We start from the raw sequence: 22,291 nt of genomic DNA, 5'->3' as shown, positions 1-22,291 counted from the left end.
TTTTGCCCTTATATAAGGTGGTGACTGGACATGGGCCCCAGCAAAGTGTTTTCCTGGGAGAACTCAAGAAGTTCACTTGAACCTCAGCTCAGGATGTCCCCCAGCTCCATTCTGAGAACCACCAATCAAACTCAGAATGGAGCATGGAAAACTCTCTTTCTAGTCAAATTATTTAGATTTTGATGTTTCACGACCTAAACACATTCTTGGGAAAGAATACATGAGGAAGGGCAATAGATCCAAGTGTCCATCAACAGATAAATGCAAAAATATGGCATGTGCATACCATGAAATATTATACAGCATTAAAGACCAAGGGGTTGTGACACATGCTACAACATGGATGAAACTTGAAGACATTATGCTAAGTGAAATAAGCTGGTCACAAAAGACAAATTTGTATGATTCCTCATATATGAGATTCCTAGAGTACTCAAACTTAGAAAGCAAATCGGTGGTTGCCAGGGGCTGGGAGTTGGGAGAGGGGAGGAGAAGGGAATGTGGAGTAATGTTTACTGGGGCAGAATTTCAGTTGGAGCAGATGAAAAAATTCTGGAGATGGATGTTGGTGATCATCACACAATAATGTGAATGTACCTAATTCCAAAGAAATGTACACTTAAAAATGGTTAAATTGGTAAATTTTTATTATGTATAATTTAACACAATAAAAAAGGCTGTACAAATTACTCTCTAGAAGTAACCACTGTAATTTTTCTTGTGTATTATTCTAGTAATTTCCTTATACATGTATGAGTGTATGTAAGTACACATGAACTGCATATGTGTATAAATGTATGTGCATGTGTGTTATTAACATAACACAAGTATTCAGCAAGTATTCATGTTATTAACATGACATACAAGTATTTGGCAAGCATTTTTCTTTGCTTATTTTATCTTGGATGTATTTCCAGATCAGAAATATAGTTTTACTCCATTTCATTAGGTGGAAATATAAACCCTTATTTTGAAATACTCTCAATTTTTGATTAGTGTTCTATTGTGGACATTCAGGGTATATTCTTTTAAAAAAAAAAGTCAATGCACCAGTGAACATCCAAATATACTTCTTTGGGTAAACATGTATGCTTGAAGAATTCCTAGAAAAAATGTCTTTTAGCTGAAAGGATATCTGCTTTCATAATGTGGTAAATAATGCCTAATTTCCCTCCAAAGCACACCAATTTATACTCCCACCTACAATGTATAAATATCTATTTCCCCACTTTCCAGCAATGGGTATTATCAAATTTCTTAAAGCCTCTTGATTTAATGAATAAAAAAATAGTGTCTGAGTGAGGTTAAGCTTCTACTGTATGTTAATTGATTTATAAGAGCTTCTTCTACATATTATAAAAATTAGCTTTTTCATAATATATTTTTTGAGTGTTTTCTAAATTTATCCTTTGTCTTTATGCTTTTTTAGCCACATAACATTTTTAAATAGTTACATAGATACAAATATCTCCATTTCTTTCAAGATTTAAAAGTTTCCCATGTTATTTCTAATAAGTTTATAGTTTTATCCCTTAGTTTTAAATCTTTTATTTACTATTTTGGAATAAGGATTAAGAAGAAGAAATTTGGTTCTTTGATAAAAATAATAGTTATTCATTAAACACTTTGGGAAGCAAAGTGTTCGTTCACCTTTCATTTGTCATAATTTAATCTGTAAAGTAAACAAGTGGCGAAATGGGTTCTGAGAGTCCCAGCTGCCTGCCCAGCGACACAGCTCACACTGGGTAAAAGGCAAGACTCGTGCCCTCAACTACTGGGTGGCAGTGGTTCGAATGGCTAATTTGCTTACAGAATATAGAAGAGGAGGTCTCCTTTCATCCCATCACTTCCTTCATTTTCGCAGTCCATTAGATTTTTAAAGAAGGTGGGGAAAAAGTTGAGAATTATTGTACTGTACAACATGTACGAATTGCTTGTTAAGTGATTACTTTGGACTGTATTTCTTCTTGAGAGACTTCTTTTAGTGTGTACCACTTCTTGAAAGAGTTCGTCATCATCTTCTCCACTAACAACGATAAGTCTGTTATTTTACCATCAGCAAATTTGTAAACATTTAAAAATTGTTTGTTTTTTCTCCACAGAGCTCCTGGTTTCTTTTTCTGGAATCTTTCAAAGTGGAGAGGCGACGTTCTCCTGAACGTTGGGGAAGCTACACAGGTGACTAGCAGCCCCAACACCTCAGGGGGCAATCGTTGCCCCAGAAGCACAGTCCTGGTCGCACTCCACAGCTGTCTGTGTCTGCACTGGCCACAGGCCCAGGCTCCCACGGGACACTGAGTGTCACATTCAGCCTGGCTCTGCTCTGCAAACAGCAGCACTCTTTCTTTGGCTGAGCAAGTGTGGGTGAAAAAGGGACCGGACCGCCTACTAAACCTGACAAGCTCAGGGAGGGCTTACACACTCACAGACCAAAAGTTACCACTAGAGAGTCTGAACATAAAAATTCCTAACTAGAAGTGGGTCGTGTTGAATAGTCACGTCCTGGGCCTGTAGCTTCCTCGAGAAAGGTCGGTATTTACATTAAGTGAGCCTTTCTATTGTCTTTTTGAATGTAAGATAACATACCTTAGTAATACCAAAGTAATCTCCTTTACCTCACCCCTCACCCCCACTGCACCAGAGCTGAGACCACAGAGCCCTTCATTGTTATCTCGTTCCCCAAATACCACGTGTACTTGGTAAGTGTTTGTTGCTAACTGCCCTGTTCACTGTGTCAAAGTGTGTGTCTCTTCGGTTTACTTTTTATCCAGTCTCAGATTTCCCTGTCTCGCTCTCTCCCGCCTCCCTGTTCTACCAGCGATTGATTTCATGTAACCCTCTTTAGGTCTCCTCCTTTGATTCTGATATATAAAATAAGCTGTAAAAGTGCCATTCTCTGGAGCATTTTCTCCATCAATTGAGATTTTGCTTCCTGGCAATTGTCATCAGTTTGGTTCAAATACACTCATAAAAGTTTCCTACGGGTTGGGACATTTCTTACGTCGACAGGAGGCATTGAGAAGAAAGGGAGATGAGATGGCAAACTGGAACACTTGCAAGTGTGATAACTGAACTTTGAATTGATCTAGAATGAAGCCTTTTTTCCTCCCAAACTGCAAGTATTTGTTTGCTCTCTGGTGTCTTTGGTGGTGGAAAATTAGCATAACTTCCTTCTCTCTCAGTCCGTCTTCCAGCCTCCCAGTGGGGTTTCTCTTTGAAATCAGAGTTGTGTGTGTGGAAAGGATTCAGGAGCCAGGCTTGGAAGCCAAGAAGAAAAGCAACCAGCCTATTTCCCATCCAAAGAGTAACCCAATACAGCTGAAACTTTAGACTGAGGTGCTTGGGAAATGATTTGTATTATGGTTTTTTAAGAAGCAATTGTATGTTGCTAAGGAAAAGACCTAAAACATGGCTTAGGAAACTCAGCTTTGATGATATAGTACAATAGATGATGTACAATTTAACAAGTTAATTGATTTTTTTCTTAGGAATATAAACTTCACAATATATTTTTTAAAAGATGAAATTATTAAATATCACCATGGAAATACAAACCAGAGATACCCAAACACTCAGAGGGTACAGTCCACTTACAGCCCTTCCTGTTTCCTTCTATGTCAGCTACCTTCAAGTTTGAACAGCTATGAATTGAATTCTTTCATGTTTTGTCTACCTGGAGGGGCTGTATAAGAAGATCTCAGCTGAAACAGGAAAGGTACAATAACTCCCTCCTCAAGACTGGAAGTGACCATAAGTTATGACGTTTGCAATACTCATGTAATTCTGTTGGGGAAACAAGTAAATTAAAATTTGTATTATGTATTACGAGGCACGGCTGAATGAAAACCCGTTTTGTCTATTTGCCACCTCTTTGTAATAGTAGCTTGTGTCTGCACTGCAGGCAGTGGACAATGAACTGTGAATTGAAATGAAGAGAAGAGAAGTAGCAGCTGACACTGAGTTGGGGGAAGGTTGTGTGCGATGGGGTTTCTCATGGGCAAATTAGACCAACAATGAGAAGCTGTAGCTTACTGGTTTGGATAGAAAAAAGTTAGGTGACTTCACTAGAAAATACAGGATGGGGCAAGAGTAGGTTTTCAGTTGTTCGTATGAAAAATAATACAATAATTAATAATAACAAGAATAAGCTCTGTTTCATATAAACCTACCTTTGCCCCCCTCCCCATAGTTTAGTTTATTAATTATTGATTTATTGGCTCAGTATATTTTTCAATGAGTCTGGGAATTGGGGAGAGGTATATTCAAGGATCTGAATGTCTTTCTTGTGGCTCATTCAAGAGAAATTCAACATTTCCACATTCAACCAGTAATTATTCTTTAATTAGTGAACTTTAAAAAAAAGAAAGTAAAGAAGAATGAGATCTTATTTTTCTGAATTCAATGTATTAAAAAACATATGCTGGAGTCACTGTGTATGTGGGTTTGTACCAAATTCTCTTTGTTTGAGTCCACCGATGCACCTCAGGTCCAGGTTCGGTAGTGTTTCTCCAGACCTGTAGGGCCGTCTCCAGTCTATGACCTGTTTAAGACTGGATGGAATTAAGATGAGACTTGTAAGGTGTATCCCTTATCTGGACACTACAGAAGATTCCAATTCAATAGCTTTAAATTCTTGAGAATTCTCGTGTCTCTCCAGTGGAGGCCTTTGACTGTGGTAGTTGTGATCATCAGTCCTGCTGCTGCCAGAGCTGTGACACTCAAAGGAAAAGGGACACTTCTTCAGGTGAGTGGAAGATGCATTCTGTCATAGGGCCCATTCGTTTGAAAAGGGATAGAAGTACAAGTGGGAATTCTGGATTTCTGTCTTAAATGCATGCAGAAGCAGCCCAGAATCCACTTTTCACCAGCCCTCCTCTATGTCAGCCATGGCCCTTGCTCTGAATGTCATGAATGTGGCTACAGTCATAGGCAGGCATTTCGTGAGTCAGAGAACAGACTACAGACACCAGACGCTGCAGAATCATTAACTCAGCGTTCAGGCTTACTTCATAAAATGAGACACATTTCCCCCGACTGCGGAAGGAAATGCTGCCCCGTAGATATGTTATGAATAAATTAGACAGAGCTTCATCAAAGTGGGGAAAAAGCCCACAAACCAAATTCAAGAAAATTAGAGAATACAAGAGAATTTCCTTCCATAAGACTTTTATGTTGAACCTTTCAGTAGGCACACATTCTACTCTATGTGCTGTTTTCTAGCATCTACTGCAGCTTAAATAATAACAGAAAAAGTGGAGACAGTCATTGTTGCTTCCTCTGTTTTCCATGGGCCACATCTAGCCCTCTGTCATATATCAGGTTGAATCCCAATGTATAGCTAGAAAAAAAATATTTCCACATATATTTCTTTGGTTTATTTTTTATTTTTATTTTTATAGTCTTTTTTTATTGCCGTTGGAGTGGAGTTGTCTCCATTTTCCCCCACCCAAACACCACCACCCCCACCCTGATCCCACCCCCTCCAGATATATTTTTTTAAAGCATTCTTTTTAAGAGCCAACATTCTACAGTGAGGACATTATACCAGCAGTATTCAGCTCTAAGGTGCTATTCCCTAGTGGAGGTGACCACATTTCCTCTTTTGTTATTAAACTAGGGAGGCAGCCCCAGATGGGTACAAGAAGGACTTGGATGCCAAAACAAATGTTCCCGTTCCCTGTGCTACCCAGCCATCCATACCTGCACTGGCAGGTTGGACTCCTTTTGCTTGTCATATAAAGATGCGGTGTAGAATTAGGTTCACCTTCACTTCCAAAATCTGAAGCTGTTTTCCGGATGAATTTAGAGTACATCATAGCAACTGTTAAGTGGCTTTCTGTCCTGTTTCAGATGGTGGGTGGGCGGCTGAGTGCCCTAGAGTTCGTGTGAAGTCAGAGAGCCCTCAGGAGGCCCGAGGAGGTCAAAGGCTGCCAGTGCGATTGCCCCTACCTGAAGCCGGGATGGTGGCTGTGGCTCAGTGTCCGAGTCATCAGGCTGCGTGGTTGGGGACACAACTCTGCTTGCCACAAAGCCCCGAGGGCATGAGATGACAAGGGTGGGATTTGGACTTGCAAAGATATAAACAGATGAAAATATGCATAATAATTTTTTCATTTAGAGTGAATATGGTATAGTCTAGTAATAAGTTTATATATGTGATTGTCTCCTAGTGTCATTCACTGAAATAATTTTTTCATACTATAAAGCAATACTTGCTTATTGAAGGAAACATATATTTATTGAAGAAAATCAGTGTTTATTCAGAAAAATTCAAACAAGCAAAAAACACAAATGTTAAATCACTCCAAATTCCATTTTTATTAACATTTTATCTAGATAGAGACATATATAGTATACATACACACATTCTAGAGCTACATGTATTTGTTTACATTTATATCTGCAAATATATCTACATCTACCACATACATCTATCTCTTGATAGATTGATCCGTTGATCTATCTCAGTATCTATATCTATATACACTTACATGAAATCATGCAGTATATACTACTTGATAACTTTTTTAAAAATTTATTTTTAGAGAGAGGGGAAGGGAAGGAGGAGAGGGAGAGGAACATCAATGTGTTGTTGCCTCTTGCGCACCCCTACACTGGGGACCTGGCCCGAAACCCAGGCTTGTGCCCTGATTGGGAATTGAACCTGTGACCCTTTGGTTCACAGGCCTGTGCTCAATCCACTGAGCTGCACCAACCAGAGCCTACTTGATAACTTTTAACAACTGAACATATCATGAACATTTTCCATGTCATTTTCTTCTACTACTGTATATATAGTCTATGAATTTTTAGAAATAATTTAATGCATACTATTCCACAGAGCACACTTTTACCAACACCCTAAAGGTTATTAGGATAGACTCACAGAGGTGGAGTTATGAGTCAAAATTTTAAGGCTTCCAGTTCTTCTAGTTCTACCAACAGTGTTTGAGACAGCCTGCTTCCCTGCCTCATCACCAAACTTTGGTTTAAGGTTTATAGACTGTTCTTTGTCTGAACAGCTCAGAGTGCCACACAGACATCCACCTAACAATGTTTTCTACATTAGTCAGGGAATGAAGGGGGTTCATTCATTTGGTTTAGTAAAGAATATTCAATATTTGGCTGAAGGAGGCAAATAAGATTAGGTCAAGCAAAAGTCAAGAATAGACTGCTGGTCAGCTAACTTCCCCATTATATTTCTTTTTTTTAAGATATTTTGCCAAAATTTCACTTTAACTACATATTCAAAGAACTATCATTTTAGTCATAATTTCATGGTTTATGTTGTAATAGTGTTCAAAAATGTCTTTAGTTCAGGGTTTCAAAACAAATCTAATATACAAGAGTTTAGTGCAGAGTAACTTTCTATCACGTGGACAAAATAGATTTTAAAGAGAGAGGCCTGTAAAAAGAAATGAAAATAAGTTCCTAGATATTAAAATATCCTTTAAATAGAATTGATAAGTGATTAATAAAAAACATGGATTAAATATTCTGACAATACTCATTGACTTAAGGGAATTGTATTGGATGGAAAATGCATTTCGCTAAATATAAAACACTTCAAAAATAGCTTGAAGTTTTTGCTAAGTCCACAATAAGTTAGAATTTTCTCAATCCTGATTCCTGTTACATTTTCAAATAAGAATCTATGGTATTTACTAGCATTTTCACAAACTATCTGCACAAACTCTGGGGTTGCCGTAACACCAACACTGTGCACTTATGGGTAGATTTACTACAAAATGAAATAATCTGCATTGCATTTATTTTATTTAATTTTTTTAGATTTTATCTATTTATTTTTAGACAGAAGGGAAGAGTGGGAGAAAGATGGGGAGAGAAACATCAATGTGTGGTTGCCTTTCATGTGCCCTCTACTGGGGACCTGGCCTGCAACCGAGGCATGTGCCCTGACTGGGAATCAAACTGGTGACCCTTTGGTCCACAGACATGCGCTCCATGCGCTGAGCCACACCAACCAAGGCTGCATTGCATTTCTGTAGAATATCACCTATAACACATGAAAATGCAATAGGGGAAGAAAGGATTTAAGGAGAGAGATTGGCGTGGTCTGGGCAGAGGTAGGCATTGCGAGAGTCTGCTGCCCCTGAGTGGTGCCTGCCGTTCTTACCTATGAATTCACCACTAGTCACTTTGCTGTCTTCCTTCACACTTGCTTCTGTGCTCCTTCCTTAATTCCTCTTTTCTCTACATTTCTATCTTTTCATGCTTTGTGATCCTCTCCCTTTATTGTAGGTTCGTGAGGTTTTCATAGCCTTGTCCAGTGGAACAGAAGGAGGGAATCAACCTTTCAACTGTCTGCTTCTAATTGTAATTCCTTGAAGTAACTCACTTCTTCTCCAGCAGAACATTGGACAAACACTGTGTGTTTCTTTAAAAAGGTAAATATAAAATGGAAGGAAACCTCACTACCATTTTAGTCTGCAACATCATCTTTAGTAATAGGTGGTAAAAAGAGAATACTCCTGAAGTTGTTGGTATTGGATAAAGTGGGTCAGGAATCTTAAAAGTCCTGGGTTCAAATCCAGGTCTGCTTACCATCTCTTTGCCATTGGACTGTCTTAAAACTCACTCGTTTCAGTGAAGATTAAAGAAGACCATGTATCTTAAACATTTTACCACAGAACTTGGCATACAGAAAAAAATTTAGGAAGTGGGATAGACTATTGTTTGGGACTGGATTCAGTATAACAGTGTAACGGGGAGTTGTTTTGCCTCCTTAAGAGTCCAGCACCATCCCACTAACTGCAGAAAATCCAAGGCCTAACGAATTTACGTGAATTCCAGAGGAGCTTCTGGTCATACTTACCTATGGCTCCAGTCCCCTGCTTCTGCCAAATTACTAGCTAAGGAATTGTCTCACCATCCCATGCATTTGTCTGTTTTGCAGTGCTTTGACTCTGACGTGTCACCCAGAGATTATTTTTAATTTCCATGCACTCACAACAGTTATTTGCAGAAGTTATTTGTGTGTATAAAACTTTCCTGAAGTTTCAAGTGGAGGGATTTACATCACAGACTTGTTAACTTACATATTAAATGTTGGATGTTCTTGATTTTCAAAGTGCCTTGGTTATGTCTGAAAAGTGGGCTCTGGTTTCTCTAAAATGAACATGAATAATGATGCCTAAATAATAGGGCTGTCGTGAGGGTTAAATAAGACAAACCAGGAAAAACACTTAGAACAATGCCTGGCATTAAGTGGTTAGCCATTACTTCTACTCTTACTATTATTATCACTGCTATTGGTATCTGGCCTGCCCCCAGGGGGTTGGGTCCCCCTCTCTCTTTATCTCTTCTGTCATCAGGACTCTTGTTTGTTGTTGTCCTGGCAGCTGCTGACCTTTAGCTCTGTCATTCATCCAGGGTGCTTATGAAAATATTTCCTAAGCAGAGATATTTCCTTTATAAGAATTTCTGCTGCCAGCTATTAATATAAAACATTTTTTTTGCCCTGATGTCAACCTTATAAAATGAATTTATTTAAGAAGGCAAGTTCCAGCTAGATCCTGGATTCAGATCAGATTCTTCTCTCTGCGTGTGATAAACAGTTTATATCTACTGACTATACAGTTTACTTATTCGCCAAATAGTGTGCTTCTTTGTTGCAAGAGGTGTATACTCCCTGATGGCAAGGCTGTGCCCAATGCACTTTGGTTTGACACCCAGATTTGCATGTGGATGGAAATACCAAGTAATAACTGGCTGCTCTCTGCCTTTCTCCACCATCATGTTGTGCGGCTGACTCCTTTCCTTGTCGTTTCTTCTACAAGACTTTCAGGATTAAGTGACTTCTGGCCAAGAAACAAAAGCAGAGTCCTCCAATGAATTCAAAAGATAACCCACGATAAAATCAGGCCCAACTTCAAGGAGACACCGGAGAAGCCCCAGGCCAGGTCTGTAAGGAACTGCTCGTCTGATGGCTCACACTGACACTGTACTACGGCCACTAGCATTTTATCCTCCTAACGGGCTGGAAGGCTGCCACTGTCAGGACAGCTGGACATGTTTTATTGGGAAAGTAATTGTTTTCTTTATGCTCTGCACTGGTAGATTGTTTCAGTAATAAATGTGGGAAATTTTGTTTGGAAGAATAGCTGATTGAATGACTAGACTGATCAATATGGAGTATACTCAGTTCCAAGGAAAAAGGTACTTTTAAAAAGAGCCAGCAATCTTTTAAAGGTAGTATGGAAAGTTTAATTCACCCACAGTTGCACAGAGAGGTGGAGAAGGAGAGACCACCTGCCGGCCCAGCGGAGCCCACTGGTAGACGGTCGTTCCCAGAATGCTTCAGTGTGGCTCAGCTCCCAGTAATAATCCCAGGGCTGAAGGGACCCAGGTGGGAGCGGGCGGTCTGGAGGTTTGCAGTGTGGGCATGTGTCTGCTCCTGTGACTTGTGCATGTGTATCTGTACTGGTTGTGTATCACCCGGCGGAGGTTGATAGAAGAGGCAGGATGACGGTGGTTCTCTTTTCTTCCTTGAATCAAGCTGAGCACTTTCCTAGAGCTTTGAATGCATTTGGCATTTTAAATAGTCTTGTGGGTGTTTTACCAGCCACATGCATAATACAGTTTAGGACAGTTTATATAAAAGAAGATGGTTATGTAATTGTTACAACTCAAAGATCACAACTTCAAAGATTACAACACAAAGATTACAACTTCAACCATCTGCAGAACCACAAATTCCACACCTACTCTGCTTTTCCTGATACCTGAGATATTTCTGTGTTTTACCTTCCTAAAGAGGAAGGAGGAATGTGAATGATATTTATTAATTTAAGCGGAAAAGCACTAGGATTTATGAAAGACCAACATCTCTAGGAAGCAGCCAGGACAACACCTTCCCCTGCCACCTGAATCCTACCAAGGTAGAGCTAAGCAGCTCAGTTATTTATGCTAGAGCTAAGAAAGACTGTTCCGTTTAGAACTGGCTAGAAAAAAAGGTAGAACGAGGGGTGGGTTATTAGCGAGATGGTTAGTAAGATAGAAGTAGAATAATAAACTGAGAACTGATGAGGAGGAAAGTCAAAGAGAGAAGATGGAAGGAAAGAAAGAAGGGAGGGGAGGAGGAAGACAGAGAAGAAGGAAGAGAAAGAGGTCTGTTGTGCAGGGGATTCTAGGTTCTACTAAGGGTTGATTCTACTCACTGTGGAGGAAGTAGGGCTTGGGAATGGAGGGGAATCGGGTCACTCTCTAATTATGACAGTGATGCACTGTGCTCCCAGGGCCACAGGGCCAGCGTCGTATCTTCATATCTGGTCTGTTCTACAGGGCCTAGAACAGTACCTAGAACAGAGTGGATATTTTATAAATACTTGTTCAATGAACAAATTTATCACTCAGAAAGAGATCACTTTTCCTGGTTTCCGCAGATTAAAAATTCTCTTCATCCAGCAGCTAACTTGTGACTGTATGGGCCACATTAAGGGCTGAGCTCACGCAGCTTCTTGGGAACCCCAAACCAGGGAGTGCAGATGAAACCAGCTTGAGCTTTGCTGGAAGGGGCACGGGCCACAGATCTGCCTGCGCTTTGCAGCCCCAGAGAAGCAAAGAAAGAAAAGTCTTGGAGATACTATTTCCAATGTAGCTGTGCAAATTTTTTCCACACGTACTTTGTAAAAACCACACAGGGGGTCTCCTTTGTCACAAAGGGTACCTTTGGGCAAACTGCCTCATCCAAAGCCAGGACCTTCCTCACTGACAGGCACCAAGACAATTATTATGTGGGGAAAAAATGTGAAGTTAGTTCCCTGTGTTTCTAGTAAAGATAGGGGTCTCTTATGCAAAGGAGGAGGGACAATTACAAGTTACCTATTTCCTCTGTTGAGAGTACATAAGTAGGGAATTCCGAATGGGGCAAGTAGAGGGAATATTCACGTTATGTCTGGGCAGAGTGCGTAGCATGAAACTTCAAGATGCTTGGACAGGCAAAGTGCCCACCTAATAAAGGGGTGGAAGATCTGTAGGATGGGAAGAGATGCTTTCTAGGAAAAAAAAAAAAAAAAAAAGCACCCCTTGCAAAAAAACAAAAAAAACCCATCCAACATCAACAAATAACATTTATTAGTCTGTCTTACTTGCCAGGCACTAGTCTAAGCCTTTGCACGTATTCTCTCATGTAATCCTTACAACCCCTTCATGAGGTCAAGTAGTGTTATTGTTCCATTTTGTAGAGGAAGAACCCAAGCTGAGGATTAAGACACTCCATGAAGGCTACACAGAGAGTTGGTGGCCTTCTCTAACGATGAACAGGAGACAGAGCCCCAGCACCAGAACAGTAAAACTGGAGGGCTAAAATCCTAATAGGCTTCTACTTCCGTTCTAGAAGTAACTGGGAAACAGCAACCTGGACACATGACTCTTAGCAGCTTGCACCTTGTAACCTCCCCATGTTGTCTATCTTTGTCACTCCTCTCAAACTCACTGTACAATTTTAAGTAACAAGGACTTGAGCACTAATCTCTGGGGGCAGTAAAGAGAATTGAGGTTGGGACCAAGAGACAGGTGGGGATGGTGGCTGTGTCCCTGGGGTTTGCAGAAAAAATGAAACCGCAGGGCACAGGCATGTAAAGAGGCTTGGAGGTGAGCCGTTGACTTCAGAAAATGAAGGCTATGTAAAGCGTGGGAGCAGTCTCCGGGCATCACTGAGGAAAGTGGTGGAATATTCGTTTCTGAAGGAGTTCCGATTTCAGAAACATCTAGGCTTTGTGTCTTCCATCTGTGTTTTTGTTATCATGAAACACTGTGGGTTCCCTCTTGTGGCCCCAGCATGTGATGCTCTGCCCACCCGCCCCCATGGAAACCACCCCAAACGCAGGCGATTTGACCTACCGGGGTCAGCGGCTTCCCCTGCTTGCTCCTGACGTGTTGCTAAGAGTGTTTGAAGAGCTCTGGAAACAAGTCATTTTTAAATTAAAATTTTTATTTGAAAAATGATAGAAAAACAGCCACATAGAAGCCATGTACCCCATCTTTTTATTGCCATGACACGTAGCGTGCCCATGACCCTCCCCTCTGCTTACACACTCACTCATTTCCTCTGTCTAAGGGGAATTTTACCCTGGTACACACTTTGCTTATGTCTTCCAACTCTGTTTCTATAAATTCATGGTGATGTAAGCAGTTTTATGCAAGTATTTCTTCTCGCAGAATGAAGTATATTCATTTGCATTTCCCCCAACTCCGTATAGCATGGATTTATTTTCAGGTCACAATGGGCAAATCTACCTGTACTTTTCAATGCTATTCAGCATTCCTTTCAGCATTCCTTTCAGTAGGACTCTCATTTGTGGAACTGGGCCTCCGTCAACACCATTTATGTTGTTTCCAATTTTCTGTTATACGCTCTCCAGCAACAAATGTCTTTGTAAAAGCAGGGCTTAATTTAAAAGAACTTACCCATTTCTACTTGGTTCTTATGGGTGAGTTTTAGTTATGCAATCCTACTGTTCCTGAAAAAAGGATAGAGAAAAAAATTATGGCCTCATAAAACAAGAACACTGTGACCTTCATCATAAACTTCAGTATTCACTTTGTCTCTGCGATCCAGCAAAGCCAAGGTGAAAAGAATGCAATCTAGAACTTTTGGCACAGTCCGTCTAAAATGCTTGTTGTTTCTTTGCTTTTGGAACATTGAGGCCACACCTGCTGTATTGACTGCTTTGCAATGGACAAATGCGGTGGCACTGACTGGCAGAAACTCTTTTAAAGAAATGGAGATTTCTGGAGCATTCACAAAACATTACAGTAAGGAGCCTTTAATTGACAGCAATAAGGTTTTGTTTAAGCTTAGCTCTTTGATATTTCATGTTTGTCTGAAAAAAACTGCTTAACATGTGTCTACCAATGAGCATCAAATACACAGCAGAAGTTGAATTTGTAGTTCAGTATGCCATCTTGAAACAAAATGGCATTCTAGAAGAATTTTTAAATCAGTATAACATTTTATAGGTTTTGGGGAAAATGTTTAATGTGAATGAGTCATTAGAGAGGTTTCAGTGTTAAGTTGGTATTTCAATCACACCGTAGTGGACAGTCCAGATCTTTAGAGTTTTTCTAGTTAGTTTTACCTTAAATCAAATGGATTTAAAATTTACTGATGGATATTCATAAAGTTTGAAAGACTTTATAAATTAAACATTAAAATTTCAGTGTTTGAACTTTTTAAAAAATTGCATTTATTGGGTGGCTTTGGTTAATAAAATCATATAGGTTTCAGGTGGACAATTCTATAATGCATCATTTGTACATTGTATTATGTGGTCACCTCCCAAAGTCAAGTCTCCTTCTGTCGCCATCTATCTGCCTTTACTGTGTTCTTCCTCCTCCCCCCCTTACTTTTTAAATGTTTAGTTATTTATTAAAAATATGTACTTGGTATAAAACATTATATTAGTTTCAGGTGTACGCTATAGTAATTTGACATTTATATACCTAACAATGTGATCACCACCCTAAATCAAATCATTATCTGTCACTACAATCTTACCACAATATTATTGACGATATTCCCCTTTACCTTTTTGACTCACTCCCCCCAATTTCCTCCCCTTTGTCAGCAATCAGTTTGATTGCTGTTTCCATGAGACTGTTTTTGTTTTGTTTTGTAAAAAATCTATTCCTTAGAATAGAATGGAATGACTCACTAAGGAGTTGTATTTTGCTCCTGTTTTAATCCAATTTCAAAGCTTCTTTTCTTCTCTTCCCATCAAGTTGTGCTGCATAGATAAAGGCTGTGGGTCGATCTCAGCTATAGTTAATGGCATTACTGCCTTGGATTTCCTAGGGGCCATAATAATGAGACACTGAATCTAATTCTAACCTCCTGGTGCTTCATTTGTCAGACCAGGGCCATGTAATTAGAGCTGGAATGAGGGAAGAAGTGGTGTGGATAGAGAGCTGATGAGACTGCTGGGAAGGGCCTTCCACGGTCCCCGCAAACTGACTCCCACCCCCGGTTTCCCACATGCCTCAGTGACCTGCTGTTTTCTCCTTCTTCTTTCTCCCCTACGTTGTCATTAACTGTGAAAGAAATAATACAGACTTCCCATTTAAAACTGAGTGATTTAAGCTACATAAATTTGAGAGTTGCATTGTCACTGAAAACAGGTTTTGAAAGCCTCAGCACTACCAACAGCTAGATAAGTCAAAATCCAATGTTCAATCTGACTTTTTGTTCTTGGTTGCACTTGTTTGTTAATGTAGAGACTCGTCATGGGGTTGGATAAGTTGTGTTTGTGAAGTGCCTAAAATGTTAACATACCATTGGTCTAAAAAGCATTTGAGGGCATAAAAAGAATGAAGTGTGTGTGTGTGTGCACTATATATATATATATATAGTGAGAGACAAAAAAAGGGGAGAGAAGGGAGAGGGAAAAAGAAAGAGCGACAGACAGACAGACATCCTCAGTGAGGGAGTGGGGTTTGAAGGTCTTAAGGTAGAGGGTTATGTGTAGTCTGGAATATTTGCAAGTGTAAATAATTTTCAGACCACATCTTCTCTCAAGTACAGAGATATATTCTGAAAGTTTTGGTTTTATTCTCTTCTCTGCTTCTTGTGCACTTTCTCCTTTATTAGTTTGAAAGTGAAATGCTCTTTTGCAGTGATTACTTTAGACACTTGGAAGGAACATCTAACCTACCACCGTCTAATGTTACTGATTAAAAAATCAAATATGCCATCCGAACGATAAAGTGTTTTAAAATGCCTTAGTGCTAATCACCACTCACTTTTGAATTACATGCTATTGTTATTTAGTAAGTAGGTATCTGCATTTGGACCCTCTTTAAAAATAAAATGAAATTGGGAGAGATCAGTCAAGGATTCACCAGATGTACATTTTCATAATCAATGTATAGCCTAATTAATAATAGAAATATATAAAAAAATCTTACCTCTGAGGCATCAATTTTGTAACCATGCCATATCATGAGAGAACATACTTATGTTCTGACTTGAGTCTTGCTTCATACACCTGGTAGGACACATGTTGAATTAGAAGCTGATTCGCACAGAAGCTCAGAGATTTCCAGGAACTGTGCCTTAGGTGCTTATGCTACCTTATGGCTATGGCCATAGTACATATCAGATCCCTATAGTATTCACAGTATAAAAAAGGGTAACATGATTTTGGCCTTATGAAAATATACAGTATGTCAAAAGCACCTTCGGTCTGGGGTTTTCTGGGGTGGGGAATGTTATTCAGCGCACCATCTGTTCAATTTTATACTTGTGTAGCACTTAATCCTCCAGGGCATTTTTGTTTATAGATGGGCAAAGAACAGGCAAAGAATGTGAAGGGGAGTTCAGTTGCGGAGTCACGGCACACATAAGAAAAATAGAAACAGTGAGAATTAAATCCCTGGTAAATAGTGTTTTGTACTGATTTATTTTTTTTGTGATCTTCTCTATAAAAAATAAGTAATTCTATTGGTAAGAACAGTACTTTGGCATCAAAGTATCTCTTTGGAAGTGTGTCCTTCTTGGTGACATTACTGAGGCACTGCACCGGGGTCCCCTTGGCACCCCCACTGCAGAGGAACACGCTCTAGGGACATACGTTCATCGCTGAGGCCAATGGGTTAGAATTAGACTCCCGGTAAATCTTGAAGAAGTTCAGTAAACAAACCCCTCTCTTACCAATCCAAATTAGGAACCAACTGGAAAATAAATTACAACAGACAAACTGATGGCTTATTACTAACAAAGGTGATTGAGGGAGGTGGCTTTAAATATAGGGCTAAAGTGCTAACTTTTGACCCCAGGATTAAGAAGAATTGAGTGCCTAGTCCCAGGAGCACCTAGTCATGCAGGCCTCACCTGCATGGCTGAGCCGCTCCTAGAAGAGAACACACCGAGCACAAGAGAGGGCTGGAAGAGCTGCAGAGCAGGGAGAAAAGCCCAGAAGCTTTCTTTGTTCACACACACACACACACGGGTCAGAAAAGTCGTTCCTCCACTCAGGGCTCTCCCGTGGTTTTAGTCCTGAGGAGAAGGGTCAACAGCTCCTGCTCTCCGTGGAACTACCTTCTTTCCCCATAGCATACAGTTCATCTCTATCATTCTCCCATCTTGTTTTTGCTGCACCTCCTTTTGTTTCTTTCATTCTATTCTTTTTTCTCTTTCCCTACCTGAGATGGGGGGGAGGAGAACTTCATGCTGGGCAGTGAACAAATGTATTTTTCCCTATTTTCTTCTAATAATTTATTTTAACCATACATAGTAGCCTTAGGAGTAGAATAGTAATATTCATTATACCTACCTAAGAAGCAAAAATGAAAATATACACTTTATCTATTTTAAGATTTACATATGGAATGACACAAACCTGAATTTTCTATAGTCAGGAAAGGAAAAGTAAGTTTATACTTAGGTTGGAAACAATGAAATGTGTGAGTAGCTAAGGAACATTACATTTGTTAAAAATATGGAATATGTTCACTCGTAAACAGAACCTACAAATTTGTGTTTCCCTAAAGGTAGCAATAGTTAGAGAGAAGCAGTTGACTGGCTTTCAATTTGGATAACTTCTTTTCTAAATGCGACTGACCTCTGTTCTATGTCATGCGGTTTCTTGATTGCCTTTGGTTCCTTTGTCAGAGTCTTACTATGAATTGAATGTTACAGTTTTATGGTTTTCTATTGGATTCTTCTTAACTACTTCAGGGAAAATCAGCTATTGTTGGCTTGACTACATTCTTCAGAGAAAAACAAACTCTCAGACAAAATGGATAATAGGTGCGAAGCACTACAAAGCCCCTGCCTACCCTCTTACGGTGAGTGGTGTTTTGACGCAGGGCGGTGCCCACTGAGCTGGTGTGGCGCTGAGTGAAGGAGGGTTGCTGAGGCCTGTGCAAACCCGGCAGTCACGGCCTTACAGACAGTTCTAGTTCGATATTTTTATACCTAGAAGAGGAAATGCAATTTTCTGCAAAAACCATGTCCACGGATGATGTGGGAAAAGAAACAAAATTAAAAGAAAACATGAACCTACAATTTGGTGAAATGAAACATGAAGTCCATCACTTGCAGGATGAATAATCTTTGCAAAGGTATACCCCTGGGCTCCTATTATATGAAAAGTGACCACGTGAATGTATCCAACATAAAAACATATCAGTGAAATGTAAGTATAGAGTTTAAAAACAGTTTGTACGCACAACCAGAAATGCCAACATAATCTTTTTCCACCTGCCGGTTCTTTCAAAGCCTCACCTTCCAGGGCCTCCTCCTTCTACACTAAGTTGAGGGCTTTTCTGAAGCCAAGAGCGGGACCCATGGCCTGGCTTGCGCCGTGGTGACACTTAGACTCTCTGAGGAGAATGGCGTTCTCTTTTTCTACAGTAGTAATTTTTAAGAGACCAATTTTAAGACTTTACCAACCTCTACCTAGAACATTCTTCAGGTCTAGGTAAATCTTCTTTGCTGTAACGTAATGTTGTAACTTAGCCCCTCCGAGGACTGATCCTCATACAGCTCCTTCCAGTTCATAGAAAAAACATATTAGAAAACTTACATGTTAGAATGTAAGTTTTACGATGGTCCAGACTCAGCTTTGTTTTATTGTTATCTCCACAACCTAAATGTCTGGCACTTAGAAGTCCAGTAATAAGTGTCCAATAAATTAATATATCCATGGATGAATTCTCTTTTCCAGGATAACAATATTATTTTAAACTTTATTAAAAAGGGGCCTCTCGAATGCTCCTAACTGGGGACCCGATCCACTACCCATACATGTGCCCTGACCAGGAATCGAGCCTGTGTCCTTTCAGTTTGGAGGCCAATGCTCAATCCACTGGCCGCACCAACCAGGGCATTTTTAAACTTTTCCCCAGAGATTATTTTCCACTCCCTGCCAGGGGCCAGCCTTGGCAGGTCTCAGGGTCCCTGAAGGACAGATGGCGCAGGGGATGAATGAAGAGTCAGGCACCCAATTGGATGCTGGAGAAGAGCCAGCCTCTGTGGGTCTGACTAAACTCTCAGAGTTTGATTTAAGCTTTATTTTTATAGAGATTGTTACATAACATTAAAGGAACAGGTGTATGGCATGATCAGTTAAGCAGAAAAAATTAATACAGAGGTAACTAGGAAAAGTACAGGAAATTTCATAGATTCAGTTATGTTAAACAAAGGTTATTTTGACCAGGAGAGCCATCAGTCAGACAATTATAAATAGCTGTATGTACAGAGTTTTAAATGTCTTATTGTTTATTTAAGTTCTTAGAATTTGGCATGGGTCAAAAGGATACGCCAGACTGAACAGTGGTTATAGGAAATGTATTACAAGGCCTTTGTGGTATCTAACTTAGCTATCTATCTTCTTGTCTAGAATCTTACTTTATGTACTTTGGACTCTTACTCCTTAGTAATGGTTTCTGTGTGCTTAGTTTATAATAGTTAACCAGTTCCTCCTGCTTCTTTACCTGTCTAATTCCAGTTAATATATATTCCTGTCCAAGGTAGAGGAGGGGCTGTTATTCCATCAACTTTTAGACATTCAGGGGCTATCCCATTAGGGGGGACTTCTGTTCTACGGCCAAGAAATCATTTTGTATAACTTTCTTGGAATTCTGTGGATCGTTGGGCCTGAAATACAGGTGTCTGAAAATCCCACCACTATTAATCACAAAGACAGACATGCAGGGAGAGGTAGACAGGAAATCCAGCCACAGTTGCCTCTGCTGTGCAGATGCATCTCATTCATCCTCTGTCAAAGGGATGGGTGTTGGTCGGTTCCCGACAATTCCCATCTCTCCAAACTCTGCCCCCATAAGTTTCACTGTTTTTTCTAGAGCCTGTCCAGTTTGGTTCTATTCAGCACAGTGTTAGAACTTGATAGTTGTGTTGTCATTGTGTTAATTGCTGTCACGATCAGCATTGTCAGATCGTTAAAACATTTATGTTGTTTAGAAACAAGTATAAGTGTATGCCAAGGAACACTCTATTCCAAAGTGCTCTTGAATATCTATAATCTGCTTTCATTCAAAGCAGATTATATTTTATTTGCAAATTAAAATAATTTTAATATCAAATTTTAGAAGAAAGAAAATCTAAGAAATGGAGTGTGCTATTTCTTACTCTTGCAAAACAGCTAAAAATTCAAGTTGTTTTTGCTTGGCAGTTAGTCATGAAAAGTCAAGATCTGAACTCTAGTAAGAGAGGAGATGAAGGATTTGTAGAAATTTTGTACTTAGAAAGTATCAGGATGGCTTAATCATGTTGTGCTGTTTTCATAAATTTGCTGTGTTTTTATCTTTATTAGGTCAAGAGAAAAGATGGCTGATTTTCTGTCCCTGTGTTCCTTTCCACCTCAGATGGAATAATTGAGTAATGTCACTCCATATGACATATTTCCTTGATTCTCTTTCTGGGAATGTTTCCCATGTACCATGCTACCTTTCACATGTATCTAGGGTGGAGAGAGTGGCTTCCCAGAATACTCACGTGCAAAGTCTTATCAAATCATACCTCTCATCAGGTCAAGGAGCTCCAGTGAAAATGGCAGAGTACGAAAATGCTGTACTCCCCTCCTGCCAAAATCACATAGAAATTACAACCAAATTATACAGCCATCTGAAGACTAGCTGAACAGAAGTCCTATAACTAAGGCTATAAAGAATGAAACACGTGGAGATTGGTAAGAGGGGTGGAGACATGAAATGGGCTGGCCCCCAAGCCATATGTGGAGACTGAGAATTGAGAGAAATATTTCAGTTAAACCATCTCACCCCACCCCACCAGGGGAATGATGGGTCCCAGCCCACAATGGACTCCCCAGCCCAGAGCACCAGTGGCTGAATGAGGAGCCCCCCACATCTGGTTGTAAAAATAAGCCAAAATTTTGCCCTTCTGTGTGAGACAGAAGGCTGCTAGAAATCTGGATGCCCTGTTAAATAGCCTGTGTACAGATTCATTTACTCAGAAATAAAAACAAATAAACAATAACTGAAATGAATAACATACTAGAAGGAATTGACAGTAGATTAGATGAAGCAGGGGATCTCAACAGTGATTTGGAAGACAGGGTAACAGAAAACGCTCAATTAGAACAGCAAAAATAACAAATAAATAAAAATAAGGATAGTTTAAGAGACCTGTGGGACAACATGAAATATAATAAATAACATTTGCATTATAGGGGTACAAGAAGGCAAAGAGAGAGAGAGTAAGGCATTGAGAATCTATTTGAAGAAATAATGACTGAGAACTTCCCTAACCTGGTGAAGGAAAAAGACATACAAGTCCAGGAAGCACAGAGAATCCCAAACAAGATAAACCCAAAGAGGCTCACACAAAAACACATAATAATTAAAATGCCAAAGGTTAAAGACAGAAAGATAATCTTAAAAGCAGCAAGAGAAAGACAGTTCATTTCCTACAAAGGAGCTCTCATAAGACTATTCGCTGATTTCTCAACAGAAACTTCACAGACCAGAAGGAATTGTCAACAAATATTCAAAATAATGAAAATCAAGGACCTACAGCCAAGACTACTCTACCCAACAAGGCTAGTATTTAAACTTGAAGGAGAGATAACGAACTTACTGGGTAAGAGAAAGCTAAATGAGATCATTGCTACCAAAGCAGTATCACATAAACAATAGCCTGATTATTGTTAATCACTTTAAATGTAAAGGGATTAAATGCCTCAATAAAAAGACATAGGATAGCTGAATGGATAAAAGAAAAGATCCCTACACGTACTGTCTACAAGGAGACCCACTTCAAGTAGAAAGACACACAGACAGAAAGTAAAGAGATGGAAAAAGATTCTTCATGGTGCTTCTTTAAGAGTGTTGGTATGCTTTTGTTGTTGTTAGATAATCTGCCTTTTCCTGTTTGAAAATTTTAGAATGTTTAGGGGGTGGGGGGGATGATGAAAATGTTCTGAAGCTGATCGTGATAATGGTTGCACAACCCTGAACAACCTAAAAACCTTTAGATTGCATTCTTTAAAAGAGCTAGCTTCATGTAACTCATGCAAATTGTATCTTAATACAGATGTTATGTATAAAGATATGTGAGGAATTGGCATGCAGTTTGGTAAGTAGGGGACTGATATTAAAAAACATACTGACCTGTTCCCAATGGCGCTGTGACAGGTCGCGGGAGGAAGTGCACGCGCAGGGGCCGTGGCGTGCAGAGGGAAGGAGCGCAGACAGGCCTTGCAGCTGGCCGTCTGGATTCGGATCCTGACATGACCTCTAACGGAGTCATGGGATCTCACAAAATTTATTTCTTTATTCTGAGACCTCA

At 39.7% G+C, this 22,291-nt stretch overlaps 1 long non-coding RNA gene across 3 annotated transcripts; it reads left to right on the top strand.

Annotated features, from left to right (window-relative positions):
- The first annotated feature begins 1,751 nt into the window (after positions 1–1,751).
- LOC119038648 (uncharacterized) lies at positions 1,752–22,216 on the top strand. Of its 3 annotated transcripts, none has more exons than XR_005080453.2 (8): positions 1,752–1,885; positions 2,103–2,528; positions 3,622–3,715; positions 4,658–4,744; positions 8,263–8,408; positions 9,801–9,923; positions 20,514–20,672; positions 21,455–22,216. It is a non-coding gene; the product is annotated as an uncharacterized LOC119038648 (long non-coding RNA). The 3 variants fall into 3 exon arrangements; XR_005080454.2 differs by having other exon boundaries at positions 21,174–22,216; XR_005080455.2 differs by lacking the exons at positions 20,514–20,672; positions 21,455–22,216 and adding an exon at positions 12,207–15,154.
- The last annotated feature ends 75 nt before the right edge of the window (positions 22,217–22,291 follow it).

The sequence above is a fragment of the Artibeus jamaicensis genome, unplaced genomic scaffold (genome assembly GCF_021234435.1).
Source record: "Artibeus jamaicensis isolate MK-2021 breed Jamaican fruit bat unplaced genomic scaffold, CSHL_Jam_final contig_391, whole genome shotgun sequence".
Taxonomy (NCBI): domain Eukaryota; kingdom Metazoa; phylum Chordata; class Mammalia; order Chiroptera; family Phyllostomidae; genus Artibeus; species Artibeus jamaicensis.
The sequence above is the reverse complement of the archived record's forward strand: the minus strand, read 5'-3'. Positions and strand labels throughout refer to the sequence as shown.